This window comes from Colias croceus, chromosome 9 (assembly GCF_905220415.1).
Source record: "Colias croceus chromosome 9, ilColCroc2.1".
Classification (NCBI taxonomy): Eukaryota; Metazoa; Arthropoda; class Insecta; order Lepidoptera; family Pieridae; genus Colias; species Colias croceus.
This window is the reverse complement of record NC_059545.1, coordinates 2,478,534-2,499,420: the sequence shown is the minus strand read 5'-3', so window position 1 is coordinate 2,499,420 and position 20,887 is coordinate 2,478,534. Positions and strand designations below refer to the sequence as shown.

General features: G+C 32.1%; 1 protein-coding gene across 1 annotated transcript in view; it reads right to left on the bottom strand.

The window, feature by feature from the left end:
* Nucleotides 1–20,405, bottom strand: part of LOC123694230 (prolactin-releasing peptide receptor-like) — a 60,432-nt gene extending 40,027 nt beyond the window's left edge. Inside the window, exon 1 of the mRNA XM_045639604.1 lies at nt 20,237–20,405. The gene's annotated coding sequence lies outside the window, so the exon portion shown is untranslated. The remainder of the gene's footprint in view (nt 1–20,236) is intronic.
* Nucleotides 20,406–20,887: the final 482 nt, after the last annotated feature.

Genomic DNA, 20,887 nt, shown 5'->3' with positions numbered 1-20,887 from the left:
GTTTATATTTTGTGAGGTTCTAAAAACTAGCCTCATCAAATTATGGGGTTCAATAGGTCATTAGTTGTTTGCTTTGTGAAAATAATTATATTATTCAAATTAAAAAAGTTATATTTTGGAATAAACATTGTTCTCTAAGGGAAAATAAAACAATTGAGTTTTCAGTCAACCTAAGAACTTAATACATCTTTGTAAATAAATTTCTGGACTGTCTGCAGAACTTGGCACACATTTAGATCTCATTTCTTTTTTTGGCAAATTAAGTCAACGATTGAACTCGGCTCCAAATTTTACATTTATGTTTTTGGTGGGATATTTATTACTAACTGAATGAATTTTTTTTTGTTCAATTATTCGAAAAAATATTTGTCCTACAAAATCTATGGTTTGTTCAAAGAGTCCCCCTTTCCAAAGTGTATCGATAACGAGGTCATCATAAATGATTACTAACAAGCTGATTTTTTTGTTTTCACTTAGTTAATGTTTATATAATTGAACAGACATATTGTCCAACAAATTGCGTAATAAATATTTGAGAACCATCAAATCAAAAAATTTTATCCTTGTTATCTCTGTTAGCTACCACAATCGAGAGTTTCGTACACGAAATTATTCGGTGTCTCATCAAAATAAAGTTACAAACGGAAAATCAGCTTGATAGTAGTCACTTGCAAAAATGGGCGATGTATCCTGAACTATAAGGCCTGGATTCGCTATTAATACTGTAAACGCGACAGGTGACGATTATTACTTCCCGCGGTCTTTATACTCAGTTTTTATGAGTTTATTTAAGGGCGTATGCGAGCGTTTTTATTTTTTGCAGAGTAATATGAGGTTGACGTTCATTAAATTCTATACTGTTTTATATTATAGTAACTTTATTGTTTTCTCATTTTTAACCGACTGCAGCGGAAGGGAAGTTTTGTTTCAGACTGTTTTCGTTATGAAACATTGGCATCAAACATTGGCGCACTCAGAGTAAATGGCTTGATAGATTTTAGCTTATGAGGTGTCGATAGATTCGTCTTGTCAAAACATTTGGTGCATCAAATCGATAGATACATACGAAATGTGTATGGCAAACATTATTATAGGAAATAATAATTGAAATATAGGAAATTATAATAATTGTCTTAATTATAGCTAACATAAGCCTTATATAAATACCGATAGTATTACTGTTACACAAGGCAAAGGCTAACGACCTAAGCTATCATGTTGCTGAATAATATTCAAACTTACGTAGATCAATTAAAACTAAAATCATAACCAGTAACATATCAAATTTCAGTTCAAATCTAATTGATTATAACTAGAACAGCTCTCCCAATAATGTTAAATACTAGCTGTTCCCCGCGGTTTCACCCGCATTGCTCCGCGCCTGATGGTCTTACCGTGATGATATATAACCTTTCTCGATAAATGGGCTATCTAACACGGAAAGAATTTTTCAAATCGGACCAGTAGTTCCTGAGATTAGCGCGTTCAAACAAACAAACTCTTCAGCTTTATATTATTAGTACCTATAGATAGGACAGTATTTCTGCTAGACTGCCTACACTACAGGCAAAAGCTAACGACCTAGGCTATCAATTTCCTAAATAATATTCAAACTTACGTAGTTCAATTAAAACTAAAATCATAACCAGTAACATATAAATATTTTTTCGGGACAATTTTCACACACGGCACAATCTGATCCCATACTAAGCTTTCGCTTGTGTTATGGAAACCAGATGGCTGATAAACATACATATTTAATTTTTAAATAAATACTTACATAGATAATTAACACCCAGATACAGAGCAAACATCTATGTCCATCACACAAATATTTGCCCCGGGTGGGAATCGAACCCACGACCACTGGCTTGAAAGACAGGGCCACTACCAACCAAGCCAACCGGTCAGTCATATCAAATTTCAGTTCAAATTTAATTGATTATTACTATAGAACAGCTCTTCCCATCATATTAAATATTTGCTTCAAGTACGCTACAAATTGAACTGAAAATAATTATTCACCTAGCTTTTCTAGGAAATATAATATTCGTGTTTACAATTTCGGTCATGTTTCTCTCGTTTAAACTGCAGTTATAAGTGCATGGGAATTAAGATATCGAATGAAATAGTTATCGATAGATGAATATACCACACCACGTATTTCGATGCTTGTGATATTTTGATTATCAAGTTCGTTATACTATTTTATTGTACTAGTCTTACTAATCCATACTAATATTATAAATGCGAAAGTAACTCTGTCTGTCTGTCTGTTACTCAATCACGCCTTAACCACTGAACCAATTTGCATGAAATTTGGTATAGAGATATTTTGATACCCGAGAAAGGACATAGGATAGGTTTTATCCCGGAAATCCTACGGGAACGGGTTTTTCTTTGAAAACGCGGGCGAAGCCTTGGGCGGAAAGCTAGTATTATATAATGCGAAAGTTTGTGAGGATGTGTGTGTGTGTTTGTTACTCTCTCAGGCAAATACTACTGAACCGATTACAATGAAATTTAGCACACATAGAGGGTAATTTTGGATTAACACATAGGATAAATTTTATCCCGGAAATCCCACGGGAACGGGAACTATGCGGGTTTTTCTTTGAAAACGCGGGCGAAGCCGCGGGTGGAAAGCTAGTGAGTTATATTATTGAATTTATTCTTTCAGTTAGTTTAAAGGTATTTATATGTAAGTACATCTAGATTTGTATTTATCCATATACAGCTTAATGGATTTAAGATTGATATGTGAATGAGACGGCGGTTTTTTTGCCAAAATGATTTGTTATTTCATCTCTTCAAAACGTAATCATAGCATTAAATACATGTATGTTTTCTACTCTCATAGGAGTCTCCCTGAAGTGGGACCGTATGTTATACTAGCTGCGCTCCGCGGTTTCACCCCCGTGTCTCCGCTCTTGTTGGTGTTAGCGTGTTGATATATAGCCTATAGCCTTCCTCGATGAATGGGCTATCTAACACCGAAATTATTTTTGAAATCGGACCAGTATTTCCTGAAATTAGCACGTTCAAACAAACAAACTCTTCTGATAATGTTTTAAAAAATGTGACTACAATGATACATTGAATTTAAGGATTAAATAATTAAAAAACAATAAATGTTTACCGCATGTCACGTTCTGCCCACACGAGACTGTAAAAGCAACAAGCTTGAAACTTCAGAATCTGTCTGCGTAGTTGGTCCTTTCAAAGGCATTTAAGATATGGAATTTATGACATTGTAGGAATTTGTGTACTTGGGGATATTATACGTTTACGACATTTCAGAATGGTGATTCATGTAATAGTTTTGTTGATATAATCCAACTAGCTGGTCTGTGCGATTTTACTCGCAGTGCTCCGCACCTGTTGGTCTTAGCAAGATCAGATTAAAAAGCCTATAGCCTTCCTCGACATATGGGCTATCTAACACCGAAAGAATTTTTTAAATCGTACCTGTAATTCCCGAGCTTAGCGCATTCAAACAAACAAACAAACCAACTCTTCAGCTTTATAATATTATTAGTATAGATTTAAACGTCCCTTGCCTTATTGTGCATATTATTTTCCAAAACAACATGTATAGAAACAGTCATATTTGTTTTATTATTGCATATTAGTGATGTTCAAATTCCATTTAAAAATCTATATTGTATTGCAATTTAATTTATAAAAACTTAAAAAGCTTTGGAGTACACAGACTACTACTTATTTCTCACAAATAAATACTTAGATTTTACCTCATCATAACGTCAAATGAAAGGAGATGAAGCCGCGTGCGAACTATTGTATTAAAAAGTAACTAAGTATATCGGTTTTAGTTATATAATAATGTTTTCCAAACGATTTTCTTCACTCAGCTGTTTATAACAGCTGCCTAATGGTTTGAAGTTTCTTTCAATTTTCCTTAAAGGTAAATCGTCGTTTACAATATATAATTTAAAATAACGAGGTGAGAGGAAATAAGAAACATAAAATACATGGTGATAAAGTTGAAGGCATTATTTTGTTCCTTTATTAATTATAATTCTTAGTATTTGTTATTACAATGTTATTGTATAGATTTAAATGGAATTTAGCACAGAGATATTTAATGTTTATAAACATTGTTTCATAAACAACCGAAATGCATGAAGTTTGTGTTTTAGGCCAAAACTTTACGACATGAATTTACAATTTAGGTAAATATAAAAATCCAAATCTACTATTACATAAAATTCAAAACATTTCATAACATTTATACAGATATAGCTAAAAACGCTTAAAGTATCATAATATTTGTTATCAAAGATATCGAAACACGGGACAGTGAAAAAGAGTACATTGACGGCGCCTTTTTTCATCTCAAAGTGATTTTCATGTGATAAGAAACTTCCTACTTCAAAGGATTCCAGAATATCAGATTACATAAGTACAGTCAGCAAAGAACAAGCCGATATATCAACGAGTAATTTCTGGTGCTAAAATAATAACATTTATTTATAGAATTGACTTTTACGTGACATTCCGGATATTGAGAATTTATTATTTATTGAGGTTTTATTGGAAATGACTTCGCACACTTTGAGGTACATTTATAAGAAATACGTCTGGCAAGTTAATATCTTTACAAATAAATAAATGTGGAAGTTGATGTGTCTATTCAATTTTTATTTATTTATTAGAATGGTTGTCTGCTAAATACATGAAATACCGGTATTTGTGCTCTGAACAACCGAAAACATGTTTTTTTTCAATAAAACTGACACTAATTCCACTCGTCATTAAGAAATTAACTCAATTAATTATTAGGTATTCGTTTCGCTTTACTTCTTTAAGAAACAAATTTTATTTATTAAATTAATACAGCTATTTCTGAACATTTCGGAATCAGTATCGATTATTTTAGATTGCATTTAATAATTTAATTTTAAATACTATATAAGTAAGTATATAGTAATTTATTTTACATCGATCACCATACAAACGCCTATGTCAAAACCTATCAATGACTCAAGATTCAGCGCTGATTGCAATAAGCCCTTCAATTCTAATGCTATTGGAAATTAATTCGAAATCATCTTTCCCTATACACTTTCTATTATACTTCTGACGTTTCATTAACATCAAGATTAGCTCTGAATATGAGAGGCTTTGATGGAATACTGAATGGAAGTTGTTGTATAGAAATTATTTATTCATAAATAGACATAATATTATGTATAAATTTTCAGAGCTAGACTAAGTTTACAGGGAACTACACAAGCTACGTTATAAACGAGCAATATTTTATTCAAATAAAAAATGAATCATCAAATGTGGTTTCCCCAGTCGAAAGTTCTGTAATAACAAACAATAAATATAGTTGAATTAAGATCTCTTCTCTTTTTTAAAGTCATTTGAAAATATAATAACCAAATGATAAAAATAAATAAATTAAAAGAAAAATAAATTACCCATTCATTTATCTATTTATAGTTATCATATATACATACTTCTATACTTACTTATACTTACTTAACTTTTTATATTATTTGTTTGTGCGGAAATTCGTATCCGAAAATTATGAAACTACCCGTAATAGATAAGATTTCACCATAGTAGCTATTTTTCTTTAGTTAATTTGGATTTTTACTTTAGTGTTGTTTATTCGAAGGATGCATTGACGTTTAGTTTTCGTTCTGAATGTTGATGATTGTAATAAGTCAAAGTAGTATTTAATAACTATGGTACTTTAATTAAATATTTCGATTTCATACATTGTAATGTGTATTTATACTAATTTATTTGTTGTGTCAGTAAGCAATAAGGCCGCCTTTTAGTACGTATGTTTTGATTATTTCTAAAAAAATTCTAATTATGGAATAGCTTATTTCTGTTTTGTATATGTACAATAAATAATAAATAAAAAAATAAAATAAATAAGTGATTGTTTGGTTAAACTCTTTTTAAATTAAGACTTAGTCACCACGAGAAGTTAATCATTATCTTAAAAAGGTTTATATTTAAAAATATCGAATGCAAATAAAGAAGAAGAAAATAGCCTGTCATGCAATTTGAAATTACATTACAGTTTTTAACCGACTTCAAAAAAAAGGAGGAGGTTATCAATTCGGCCGGTATATTTTTTTTTTTTTTTTTTATGTATGTACACCGATTACTCCGAGGTTTCTGAACCGATTTACGTGATTCTTTTTTTGTTCGATGCGGGATGGTGTCGAATTGGTCTCATAAAAATTTTATTCGGATAGGCCCAGTAGTTTTTATTTTATGAGCATTTTTGTCTGTAGGTATTTGTAAATTTTGCAAGTGCAAGTTTGAAGTCGGTTGTTTTTAACGCAGTTATCACTTGTTGTCTAGCAACTGTGCTCGATATAAAATTTCTTGAAATAAAAATGAATGGGACAAAGGAAATTTTACGAGAACGAAACAGTAGTACTGGGAGCTGTATTTTATTATTAGGATACTAAAGAATTGATAGAGATACATAGTTTTATCATGAACCTTTGTCTTTCGTGTCATTGTAGTCCTACTAATATTATAAATGGGAAAGATTGTGAGGATGTGTGTGTGTGTGTGTTTGTTACTCTTTCACGCTAATACTACTGAACCGATAACAATTAAATTTAGCACACATATAGAAAGTTACTTGGATTAACGCATAGGATAGGTTTTATCCCGGAAATCCCACTGGAACGGGAACTATGCGGGTTTTTCTTTGACTGCGCGGGCGATGCCGCGGGTGGAAAGCTAAGCATTATAGAGATTGTAGTACCAATTAACTTGTATTCGCAGTGGGTTTTATGCAAAATGAAAATAAAATTCTGAGAAAGCCTTTCCATTGAGTTTTAACCTTTTAAATAAGGTGAAAACAACCTTTGGGGTCAAAAATTGCTTTGTGTTAATATATTTTTGTTTGTTGTGATTTAATTATTATGTATAACGTTATTTATACTAATATTTGTATTGTATTCAATGTTACCTTGCTTGTGTTGTCTGGGATAGATCATTATTAAGTGATGCGTCTGTATGTTATTAATTTATACGTATTTTGTTTGTGTTATACCTTTTAATAAAGTTTTGCTTCACCTATCTCTATTCTCAAATTCGTGCACATGAAACCTGATAACACACAATATTATATACTACAATAATCAATACAGAAACCCTAAATTTCATCTTAATATATTTTTAAACTGGCAAGTTTATTGAAAGTGTAAAATCACAAAAACGTCCCGAACTAGTTATATTGTTGGCAAGAAGTCGAGGTTTTGCCAAGTTTCAATTGTTCTACACGAATGCACTTTGATATAAAAGGCAATTGAGGTTTTCAAACTCAAACTCAAACATTCATTTATTCAATTAGACTACTATATAGTAGCACTTTCGAATCGTCATTACATATTAAGTATCTTTAACGTTACCACCGATTCGGAAAGCAGTATCTATGGAGAAGAACCGGCAAGAAACTCCATAGTTGCTCTAAAGTTTATGGCACATTATATTTCAAATGGACAGATGTTTAATTTGTGTCTATAATATTCTAAGATAATATTTGTATTATTAATGCCTCTAATAACTGATGACATTCCTGATTATATGGGATCTGTTTTATAATTTTTTAATTAGTCGCTCCTGCTCTGTACAAGCTCTACATATACATATAAAGATTATTTTACTATTGTAACTAAATGCTTTAGAAACGGAATCATAACCACCGAGTTAGAAACATTAAAAAAGATACTGAAACCATAAAAAATTGTATGAAAATATGTTACTGCATTGTTCTAGTTCTGAGCGTGTCACGGAGTAAAAATGTTTGTAAAAATACAATGACGTCTGATGCAGGAAAATGTCCTGTCTAATACTTTTTTATATTTTCTTCTACATTCTCTATATTAGGGAATATAAACCGTAAAATATCTATATAATACAGTAGATATCTTTGGGCTTATATTCCTTATCGTAAGTCACACTCCAAAGACTTCGTTAATAAGTGAGGGCCAAAAAGGTAAGTCTAATGTCACGAAAATTTTGCCAAGTATGAAAGAATAATGTTCGTTCTGCAGCAAATTCGCGTAATAATGTATAAATATTCCTATTATATTAAACATTTATTTACGCATATTAAATTAAAAAAGAGTATGCCGAGCCCACGTGTCAGAAGTGAAACTTCTTTGACAAGATTCAAAGATACTAAAATCGGCACCTTATCGTACGGTATTGCCATGACACGACCTTGAAATTTTACTCTCAACTCGCAAAATGAAGTTTTACTTCAAAAAAAACAAAGATCACTTTTACTTCAGAGGTAAGATACATATAGAAACATATAGAAACGAATTACAAATACATATGATTTGTATCAGTAAATAAATAAAAAGCGACATGCCTTCAATAACCTCGGGTATTAATATCAGGCTTGAAAGGCTTTTTATTTGCTCAATGTGTTTATTGAACATTAAGGCAAGTCAAAGCCGTCGTAGTGGATCACAAACATAGTCGATAAAATGTGAAAAAACGATTTGTCTTCAATATAATATTTTGGAGATATCATTTCTATATGTAGATAAGTAATTGGTTCCCTATAATAGGAATATCAACGATATTTATGTGTCAAGTTTGGAAGCATTTAAACATTAAAATGTTAGTAGTTGTACTGTTTCTTTAGTAATCATTAATTCTCTTCCGATTCCTCTTAGGTATAATTTAGTTCACTGACTACTTGCAACCGATTTAACTGCAAATAATATGCATGCTAAAATGCATTCTATCTTTTGTGACTTCTTCTCATGTAATTATGTATTTTAAATATAAATATTTGAGTTAATTTAGTAGGAAATACCATGATAAAATATAACTTATAAGTTTTAATAGACTTGCTATCCACATTCATTCCGTAAGATAATCCCAATGTACCATATTGTTAGATCTAGGTTATCTAGGTATATATATAAAACTCAAAGGTGACTGATATAGTGATCTATCAACGCACAGCCCAAACCACTGGACGTATCGGGCTGAAATTTGGCATTTAGCTAGTAAAATATAAATCGCCTAGGGGTTTGAAATGTTACAGTACATAATATGATAATGTAGAAAAAACATATCATCAAAAATGTAAAAGTTGAAAAAAATTCAGATCGTTCGAAGAAAATGATCATAATCCGACAAAGATCCGATTTAAAAAGGAGAAATGTAAAAAACAATAAATTTTTATGAGACACTTAAGAGAAGGAAAAAGTCCCATTTCGCTGGGATCCCATGATCTTCAATACTTTTAAATGACATCGCTGACCTCGTGGTTCATTATAAAAAAGTTTTTACTCTGAACACGTTGTGAGGTTCTTTAAATATTGAACTTGGGGATACAATTAATTTCCTTCAGTCAAATTTAATTTTATATGAGTTTTTTATTAGTTTTCATTGGAGGTTAAGGGATCGGGTTTTCACAATTTTAATATGTGGATGTAACATAATTTCGAAAGTTGTAATGTTCACTTTATATATTGTATTTTAACATAGAATTGCAAGCGCATATCTTACTTACCACATCATGCCATTCCTTTTTTGTGAATATCTTCTCTATCTTCTTATTCTAATGACATCTTTATTGCGCTTTTCCCAGACAATGCCATTCCTTTTTTGAAGTTATAAGACGTATTCATAAATCTTATCTTAATATATATAAATCTCGTGTCACAATGTTTGTCCTCAATGGACTCCTCATTCGCACACCATGTGCAGTTCGATCCAACTTGAGAGATAGGATAGTTTAAACATGTAGGTACCACGGGCGAAGCCGGGGCGGACCACTAGTATTTTTTAAAATCTAATCTTGCACATTAACACAAAATAAGTAATCAAATCACTCATAGCTTAGCAATAAAATTGAAACGCAATACAGTTGGAGTGATTTGCTAAACTATGTCTATAGAGTTCGTATTTACTAAAGAATGGCGGTCACTATTGTCACCAACTAATTAATAGACGTCATCTCGCTCCAATCGCGTACATTAGAAAAGGATAGCACATTTTATAGTTGACAAATAAGTACAGGGTTTCAGGGAAACATTTTCCGTAACTGTGTCGCATTGGAATCTATTTATTCATCAGAAAACTCGGCGTTTATTATCTACATATTTTATTTTTGAAGTGAAACTTCTTTAAGCGTGTTGAGAGTAAAATTTCACGGTCGCGTCATGGCAATACCGTCACGTCATGGATGATGTTGGTATCATTTAATCTTGTTGTTCCACTTCTGACACGTGTGTTCGGTACACACACTCTTTTTTATTTATTTTGGCGAAAATTTCCATGAATTTTCTTTTCCTTTGCATGTTTTTGCATTAACTTATTCGAGAATAGAAAGCGAAGAGATTTGTTGGTTCTTTACTGGATAAGCTAGATTGCAATCATTGCAAATACTCTTTTAAGCTATTTCTTAGTACGAAATAGACTTAAATAGTTTCTCCAGTGGATTATGCTTAGCTTCTGTAAAGATGGTGATGAATATCGTATAACTAGCTTCCGCCCGCGGCTTCGCCCGCGTTTTCAAAGAAAAACCCGCATAATTCCCGTTTCCGTGGGATTTCCGGGATAAAGCTTATCCTATGTGTTAATCCAAGTTCCCATCTATATGTGTGCTAAATTTCATTGTAATCGGTTCAGTAGGATTTAAAGAGTAACAAACACACACATACACATCCTCACAAACTTTCGCATTTACAATGTTAAGTACCTAGGAAGTAGGACGAATTAAGTTAAGCGAAACCCAACGTAGAATAATTATAAGTTAATACACATATTTGATGGTAAGTATTTATAACCTTAGCATAATATTTAAACCTATAATAGCTACTTCAATAATTTTGCATATTGCAGATATAAAAATATACCGGCCGAATTGAGAACCTCCTCCTTTTTTAAATCGGTTAAATCAAATCGATGTATCTCAATATCAAAGACAAAATATTCATTCGTATTTGAATTCACTCAAACAGATAGGCGAATTGGTCTGCATAATAAAATTACCATACTTTTGCAGCGATGATCCTCTTTTGAAGGTTGAGATTAATCTTTGGATTTTATATTAGGTACTTCAGACAGACAAACATTGCTATTATCGATATCTACATTGACTCATAATATGTTTAGCGCTTCTGACGTATTAATATCTTACTCTTTGGTAAGATAGTATAAGACGAAATACATACTTAAGAAAATTATTGAAATGTTATTTATTTGATTTTTCTGGTTAGTTTAACAGGAAATTGCAAAATTATTTTGCGTTTTTACGTTATTTTGTCTAGTTTTCGATTATGTCCTTTTAAGAAGGAATTATAACCTATGAAGATATAATATTAGTACACTAGGTAGATATATCATAAAAATGTTTGATAGGAGACTTGCAAAGTATCAACTACTAGCTGTGCTCCGCGGTTTTACCCGCAGTGCTCCGCTCCTGTTGGTCTTAGCGTGATGATATAATATAGCTCATAGCCTTCCTCGATAAATGGGCTATCTAACACCGAAAGAATTTTTCAAATCGTACCAGTAGTTCCCGAGATTAGCGCGTTCAAACAAACAAACTCTTCAGCTTTATAATATTAGTATAGATTTTATCGTCGATGTATTTTGTAAATTTAACACTCACTCAATGAACAAAAGTTCATTCATTATTTTTAGTAGTATAATTATCATAATCTGTAGATTGGTCAAATCTAGATACTAAAATACCAATTGAAACTGCGACCTTCCATTTTCTCATTACTTTAGAGGCTTTGAATGTTTTAGTAGGTGATTACATTTTAAATATTCATGATAAGCGTACTTAATTACTATTAATCGGACCTTTTGGTTCATTGGTTTTATTGTTATATTCAGGGTGGTTACATTTAGAATATACTAGTGGTCCGCCCCGGCTTCGCCCGTGGTACCTACATGTTTAAACTATCCTATCTCTCAAGTTGGATCGAACTGCACATGGTGTGCGAATTTTATTATAATCGTTTAAGTGGTTTAGGAGTCCATTGAGGACAAACATTGTGACACGAGATTTATATATATTAAGATAATATATTTATTTCAACGGATAAATCTTCATATAACTAGGTATAATATATAATATATATAATAATAATTATATTAATGGAAAAGGCACGTTTCAGAAAAATATCGATTTAATTCTTGAAATTTTATTGTAATTACCCACCTTAGCAGGCATAAACTAAATATACATTTACAGTTATACTACGTTCCCACCCGCGGCTTCGCCTACTTTGTGTAAACTTTACCAATTATATTCTAAAACATTCCTCGAGAACCACTCTCGCTATAAAAGAAACCGCATCAAAATCCGATAAGTACTTTTAAAGATCTAAGCATACAATGATACAAAGGGACGCACAGACATAGACAGCGACTTTGTTTTATACTATGTAGTGATGTCTGGTACCTACCTAACAGTTGCTGTTTTATGATATTTATGCATAGACTATACTATAGGTACATTTTTTCCATACACAAAATCCTGTGGTGACGCGGTTTGATTAAATAACTCACCTCCACAATAAAGCTAAATTGATTTCGGGTTATTCCAAACAGTGCCGACAAAAGTCGAGCAAAATTTGTCAACAATATGATTTCTATAGATTTTATTTATCATCCATATACAATTTTCAATTCTCTGAGTCATTTAATCAATGCATTGATCATCTTGGACAAGAGATGTGATAAGGAATGATGTCATAAACGCGATAAGTGATGATTTTGTGATGTCTCAGACGATGAAGGATTATTATTATTAATCCCGTCAGAATAAATCTACACTGATATCACAGTATTACATTTAGGAAATAATATTGTAATACTGTGCTGATATTATGAAGAGGCCTATATACTCTCATAGGAGGCCCGTGTCCCAGCAGTGGGAATGTATATGGGCTGATGATGATGATGATAATTATGTAGGTAGTGTGTACCTAGTGAAACTTTTTTTGGTAAGAGGAAAGAGTAAATAAACAAAGTCGTGGAGGAAAACTTCAAGGTCGCGTCATGGCAATACCGTCATGTCATGAGCGACGATTTTGGTATCTTTGAATCTTGCCAAAGAAGTTTCACTTCTGACACGTGCTCGACACACATGCTTTTTTGTAAGAATGAAGATGTATATTTTTTATCAGTTGCTAATCGGATCTGTAAAAATTTTGGTATAGAGATAAATTATAGTTTTCTTACTTAGTAACTAAGAATGCTTATTATTATAAAACTCAAGAATTGAAAGACACGAAGCAAAATATATTGATATTCAAAAAACGTAAGAATTTCAAAGTATTTGTAGGCTTCGAAGAAGATTTATTCAAATGGAAGCGATCGTACTCTAGGATTTATTTTGCTTGAATATCGTATGTCGACCTGATTTTTTGTGTTTCGTTTTTTATAGAAAGAGCAACTATGGAGTTTCTTGCCGGTTCTTCTCCAAAGATACTGCTTTCCGAATCGGTTGTAATTGTTAAAAATATTTATTGACGATTCGAAAGTCTTTTAAAAGAAGTCTAATTGAATAATTTATGAATAAATGTTTGACTTTGAGTTTGAGTATATATTTCTTTATTTTCTACTAGCTTTCCACCCGCGGCATCATCCGCGCAGTCAAAGAAAAAACCCGCATAGTTCCCGTTCCCGTGGGATTTTCGGAATAAAACCTATCCTTTTTCCCGGGGTAAAAAGTAGCCTATGTCCTTTCTCGGGTATCAAAATATCTATATATCAAATTTCATGCAAATTCGTTCAGTAGTTATGGCGTGATTGAGTAACAGACAGACAGACAGAGTTACTTTCGCATTTATAATATTAGTATTATCAACAATAAAATCTGCAATTATGGAAAGGCCTGTTCATTAAAACATGCATAAAGAGCAAAGATAATATTATACGGCGTGGAATAATTGTTTTTGAAAGAATATCATTTACAATTTTCCTTCTGTTAAATCTCTCAAGAGTTTCTTTTGTATTTACGTTTTATAATTTGATTTTTCTATATCCTGCTGGCTGCTATTAATTATTTAAGTGAATGCCAAGTGAATGCCAATTTTTTTTGACAAGGGGATATAAATAAAGCTCTGACAATTGTTTATTTTCTGTCCAACTTTTTTTTTGTTATGGCAAGAAGATATGACCATCAACGTAACTTTGTCATAATTTCTTTAAGGATATGGACATAAAAATGATTGTTACATAGTTTGTTTGTTACATATAAATAATGATTGTTACATAGTAGATACATGTTTATATTTTATCCGTACATATTATGTACCTATTTCATTGAGTAAATACTTGCACAACCATATACGCTAAAGCGGTCGGTAGTTCCTGATAAAATTTAAATTTAGTAACAACAACATTATTATTAGTTATTATTTATGTCTTGGTGTTAATCCTTACTAATATTATAAATGCGAAAGTAACTCTGTCTGTCTGTCTGTCTGTTACTCAATCACGCCTTATTATTAGTATTATTTATCACGCCTTATTATTAGTATCTCAATTCCATAATACACGGGTACCATCATAAGGAAGGTGCCCGGTCCTTTGGAAGGCTTACGTGGGGACACGGATCCAACACGCAGAGGCCCTTTCGAGAACTTTACTGTGTTGTGGGACTATTATTAGTATTATTTATTATTAGTTATTATTTATGTCTTGGTGTTAATCCTTACTAATATTATAAATGCGAAAGTAACTCTGTCTGTCTGTCTGTCTGTTACTCAATCACGCCTTAACTACTGAACCAATTTTCATGAAATTTGCTATGGAGATATTTTGATACCCGGGAAAGGACATAGGCTACTTTTTATTCCGGAAAAATGACGCAATCCCGGAAATCCCACGGGAACGGGAACTATGCGGGTTTTTCTTTGACTGCGCGGGCGAGGCCGCGGGCGGAAACCTAGTTATCTATATAAGTATTTATTTAAAATTATATATATGTTTATCAACCATATGGTCTCCACAACACAAGCGAAAGCTTAGTATGGGATCAGATCGTGCCGTGTGAGAAAATTGTCCTGTAATATTTATTCATTTATTTAATTGTGGTTGAATAGTTTATTCACGGATTTACGTCGCAAAAGGAACAATATATTATTAGAGATAAGATGCGATACAAAACTCATTATTATTACAACAAACTTATCCACTGTATTACTCGTATCGATCAACATCGGACATTTTTATTACATAGATAATGTAATAACTAAAATGTTGAACTTGTATTATTTTAAATTCAATTGTATCTTTTGACGTAGGTAATGGTTATTGGCCTTGATTGTGCCAGATACTTATAAAATATTTTGAGACAAATGTGTATAAAATGAGCATGTTCACTGTTCAGAAACTTATCTATTAAGTACGTTAATATAGTCATCTACTTATTTGTAAGTTTCTGAAAAAAGAAACTAACTATCTTCTCAATTTTGTAATTGTATTAACTTTCTGATTTTCTTTTTCTGGTTGCTTGGAAGAAATAGCTGTTAAGCAATAAAGCCGCCAATTGCTTAGTATTTTATCCTGATTTTGTCAAACTTTGTGTGTGCAATAAAGAGTATATAAATAAATAAATAACTGGTGATTTTTTGTATGAAATAGCCGAAAATTTTGAAGGTTTTGTTTGTTCGTGTTTATTAAGAATAACTAAGCCAATCGATTTCGGCGTACCTATGTAGTAAGACACATGTGGTAAGAACTAAGAATCGAAGCAGTAATCTGTAGTTTCACTATCTATTATTCGTAAAATAATAGTTCCATAATTAATTTTCATGATATTGATTTATGTAATGTTTGAAACTGATTGAAAACATTTTTATCGATTCTCGCAGACATAGGTACTCGAGCTTGTCTAACCAACCAGGAACTGGAAATCTATAATAGGTACCTACTAATATTATAAAGCTGAAGAGTTTGTTTGTTTGAACGCGCTAATATCAGGAACTACTGGTCCGATTTGAAAAATTCTGTCGGTGTTAGATAGCCTAGTTATCGAGGAAGATTATACTCGTATATCATCACCCTAAGACCAACAGGAGCGGAGCAATGCGGGTGAAACCGCGCGGCACATCTAGTAGAAATATAAGTTTACTGTATTAAACTTTAACAAGGAAAAAAGTGTTTGAATTATCTACTAAATGAATTTAAATTTCATTTTCACAAATTACGTCAACTCAAAAAGTCAACTAAATGATAAAACACACTCAGCAAATTACCATTGCTTGTAGTTTTAATTTCAAGGGAATATAACTCAGCTATAATTACATTTTCTGCTCGTGTAATTAAAGTGATGTTGATCTATTAAATATGTTCAACGATAAATAAACTTGTTGGAAGTAATTAGAAGTAAACGAATATACGGTACAAAATTAAAGAAAACCTTTTCAGAGAAATATTTGTTATGAAAACGCCCGAAGATCTCACGGAAATTAGACCAAAATATTGTTATTGAAACTGCTTTATTAACAAAATGTTTTTGTATTATTTTATTTTAATTGTTTGTCTGTCGAAACGAACACAGAGCTATAGCTAGAGCAAGAGCGTTCTTTTGTGATATTTTCGTCGTCGTTTCAGCCGTGGGACGTCCACTGCTGGACAAAGGCCTCCCTCAGGGTTTTCCACCACGACCGGTCACCGGCGGCCTGCATCCAGCGGCTCCCTGCCACTCGGACCAGGTCGTCTGTCCATCTTGTGGGTGGTCGTCCCACGCTTCGTCGTCCAGTACGTGGTCTCCATTCGAGAACCTTTCTGCCCCAACGGCCATCGGTTCTGCGGGCTATGTGCCCAGCCCTTTGCTACTTCAGCGTGCTAATCCGGCGAGCTATGTCGGTGACACCGGTTCTCCTACGGATCTCTTCATTTCTGATTCGATCTCGTAGGGAAACTCCGAGCATAGCCCTTTCCATAGCACGTTGAGCGACGCTGAGTTTGTGCACAAGGCCCAGGGTTAGAGACCACGTTTCTGTACCGTATGTCATCACCGGCAACACACATTGCTCGAAGACTTTTGTCTTCAGGCTGTCAATATTTTACTATAAACGAAAACTAGTATTCAGCGAACGCACTAAGAACAACGAAAGAATGCTCTAAGCCGATTAGAATGAGCATTCGCTCGTTTGATGTAAATGCACCGTAACATATACATTGAATGGTCTACACTTGACGAGCTGAATTTAGCACACTTATCTAACTTTTTACTCGTATCTAACAGTTAACAAAGAAGGGTAATATTTTGCACATTAAAATCCACTTCAAGGTTTCAGATAGCACTAGATCTTGGCAGTACCCGAAGGTCGATGATTCAATGTTTACCCACCGACCCAATTAAATGTAATCGTGATAAATTGCTCAAATATTTGGGTTCAGAGCCACTGTAGTCGATGTTACGTGTTTCAAATGCCTCACGCGTTGCTTGGTTACCGAATTATTATCTGTATGACAAAGCATCAAATACTGTTAAGTTAATTGGAGTGGATTTTCCTGTCTCAAGCTTTGGTTGTATGAAGATTTCGAAGTACGGAGTCCCTTTGTTCCACCAACATGGCCACACCAACCACACCAACATGTTCCAATGAACCATGTTTTTATATAGTTTTTTGGTTTTAGATCAGAGGTTTGTATCAAATACAGATAATATATTAAAATTTAAATAGAAATAAAGTGTAGTTTATAAAGGCCAACAGAATGGGCTTGCACTTAATTTATTTGATAAGATTCGCGATGTTTTGAAGCTATTACAAAAATAGGCGTGGTAGAACCATATGAACATAGAGTTAACTAAAACCACAGTTAATTATTGAAAACCTTAAGAGAAAACAAAATCTATTTATTAGGTGAATATATTAAAATCAGAATTATTATTAGTCGAAAAATGATGATATGAATATAAGTAATATTAACAACAAGTTATATAATATAGGTTACATATTCTATTTGTCACATAATTCCTACCGAGGTCTCAGGTCAAACATCATTTAAACATAGCAAAAAAAAACAATAGACTTTTTATATTCATATGACGTAGAGCTTGAATATATACAAAAATAAATTCAACACAAAAATCTATTGGCGATAAATAAATAATAGGGATAATCGTACCCAAAAGGTTGTGGGCGTCAAATCCCGAGAGAACTAAGGTGTTAAAATATAAAGTGCTGAATGGACTTTGTTCATAAATAAACATTGGGAATATGGATGAAGTAGGAAGTTGTTTCGACTATTTTCATAATGTATAGTATTTTTTTTTACATTCGGGATTTGGACAGTTTAAAAATTAATATAGTAAAGAAAAAATAAAAAAACGCGCATAAATTACGAATTACGCATCATGCCATCGTGTTGTCAACGATCCTTGATTAGTGTAAAAAGTTTTTATTAAATTTGTCAGTTTAAAGTGGATCAAAATATGGTCAAAATCAAGTCTAAAAGAGTCGATGTAATATCAACATACAGATGAAGCTAATAAAAGCGTGTTAAAACCTAAATAATTATATAATATAAATAAATTCAATAAAAATTGAACACAACGATTGCAATGAATGCTTAGTTCGTTAATTGAGATGTTATATGGGTGGTAGTCGGTAGATATTTTATTACTAATTTGCTTTTTAATATAAATCTGTATCTGTTAGTGTGAGTTAAGTCCGAGATATTCTTTATTAGCTTCACTCGATCAATTCTGGGGCTTCCGTGTTATATTGGATAAGGGATTTTGATATGTTTGAATGCTGTTTGGAACTCGATATCAATTGTTTAACCATCTTCTTTAAACGTATGGATTACACGTATCTATATGATATTATATGATGAGTTTTGTCCTAGTTGTGTTTTTTCTAAAAATATTACTGGAAAAAATGTTTTAATTTATGTTTTGTATAGGTTTTTTTTTATTTTTGCATTTCAAATTTTCTTTTAATTTCTTCATGTTATAATTTATCGTTTGGTTTTTCTCTTAGCCAAGTATTTCATTAATTTTTGAAATACAATTTTATCGTATCATAGATTTTTCGTAGGTACTACAAAAATTATATGGCAGTTTTTAAAAACCCTACATAACGTAAAAATGTTTTTCCTTATATCCTTATATAAGTAGATCATGATTGATGATAAATACAGTTTGTATTGTACATTGAGCAAATATGGGCAATCACGAACTATTTACAATTATAATTTCTTACCTTATTGTACCGACAACGTAAATTGTAAGGAGTAAGGACGTGTAATAAATTGAAAATAATTGACAGCAATTTATAAAGTGGCAATTAGTAGGTAGGTATATAGAGAGAATTTTCTATTTAGGTAATATACAATTTAATTTTTAATTAGAGAATTTAAGAAATTTCCTATTGGTTGTTTAACACAACCAATAGGAAATTACTTCTATCAAAATAACTTTGGCTTTGGCTCAGTAATAAAATTAAAGCATTCAAACAGTTTTTCTTATTCAACCTAAATTCTATAATCATAATATATATACTAATATTCTGAAGAGTTTGTTTGTTTGTTTGAACGCACTAATCTCGGGAACTACTGGTCCGATTTGAAAAATTCTTTCGGTGTGAGATAGCCCGTTTATCGAGGAAGGTTATAGGCTATATTTCATCACGCTACGGGCAACAGGAGTGGAGCCACGGGGGTGAAACTGCGCGGAGCAGCTAGTTATACATAAAGAGATATTAGTTGTTGTTGCGTAGGTATTTTTATCTGGGAACTGTTTTTATTCCGCGTGTTCAAGATTTTAGAAAATATGTATTCTTATCGTGACTAGATAGTGAAGATGCGTATTATATAACATTGATATTTATTATATACTAAATATATTTTGTATTATTAATATATAACCATATTAAAATAAGAAAAAAGACCTCTTAAAAAGTTTTAGAATATTATAGGCGCAGAATACACAAAAATATACTACATAAACTACCTATTAAAAACTTTGAACTAAGTGGGTATCTACTGCATATTAAATTTTAATCATAATTATTTTTTTTTAATTATTAATTTCTTAAATAAAATTAAATTGTAGTATACAATAAAAACAACTAAATCACGAAAATTTGATGTAAGTACTTAGTATAAGCAAAATTCATAGACCAGACTATACGTGCTAATTTTGCAGTTCAATGATTTTTATTCCTATTAATAAAAAAAAATGGCCGTCATCCCCCTTCTACAATAAAAATTAATAAATACTCACCAAAAATAACACCATCAACAAAACAGTCCTTTCAAAACAGATTAAAAATAAAACAGATTTTTTTTTTACTTTGCACTCCAACTTTCGAAATTTGAAATTCGCGCGCAACCCGTACGTCACACCACATGCGCTCACAGAGAGTTCTTAATTCAGACTGACGGCGCGTCAGTGATATTGCTGATACCTCGGCTGATACTGTGTGATACCACAGATTATTATTTATAGAGACCATAATAATTATGACAAGCTGTAAGCTGTATCACGATACGATACAAAAATCTTTATAACATGTAATATAAACGCATGTCGATGCAGAGATAACAGGCAGGTAAGTTATTTACCTTAAAACTACCTATTACCTACATGTGTTGCAAAAAGTATGTTTTACATAATATCTATAGATATAGGGTTATGTTCGATAATCAAAAAAAATCTAATTAAAATACAATGGCTTAAATTATACTTTGTAATTTCTATATATTAATAACTAGCAGTCCACCCCGGCTTCGCCCGTGGTACATATTTCGCAATACAAGGTAGCCTTTGTTCTTTCTCAGGGTCTAAAGATTGTCTGTGCCAAATTTCATCAAAATCGGTTGAGACCATCGAGACATTTTTTCATTTTTTCGCAATTTGACATTTTTTCGCATC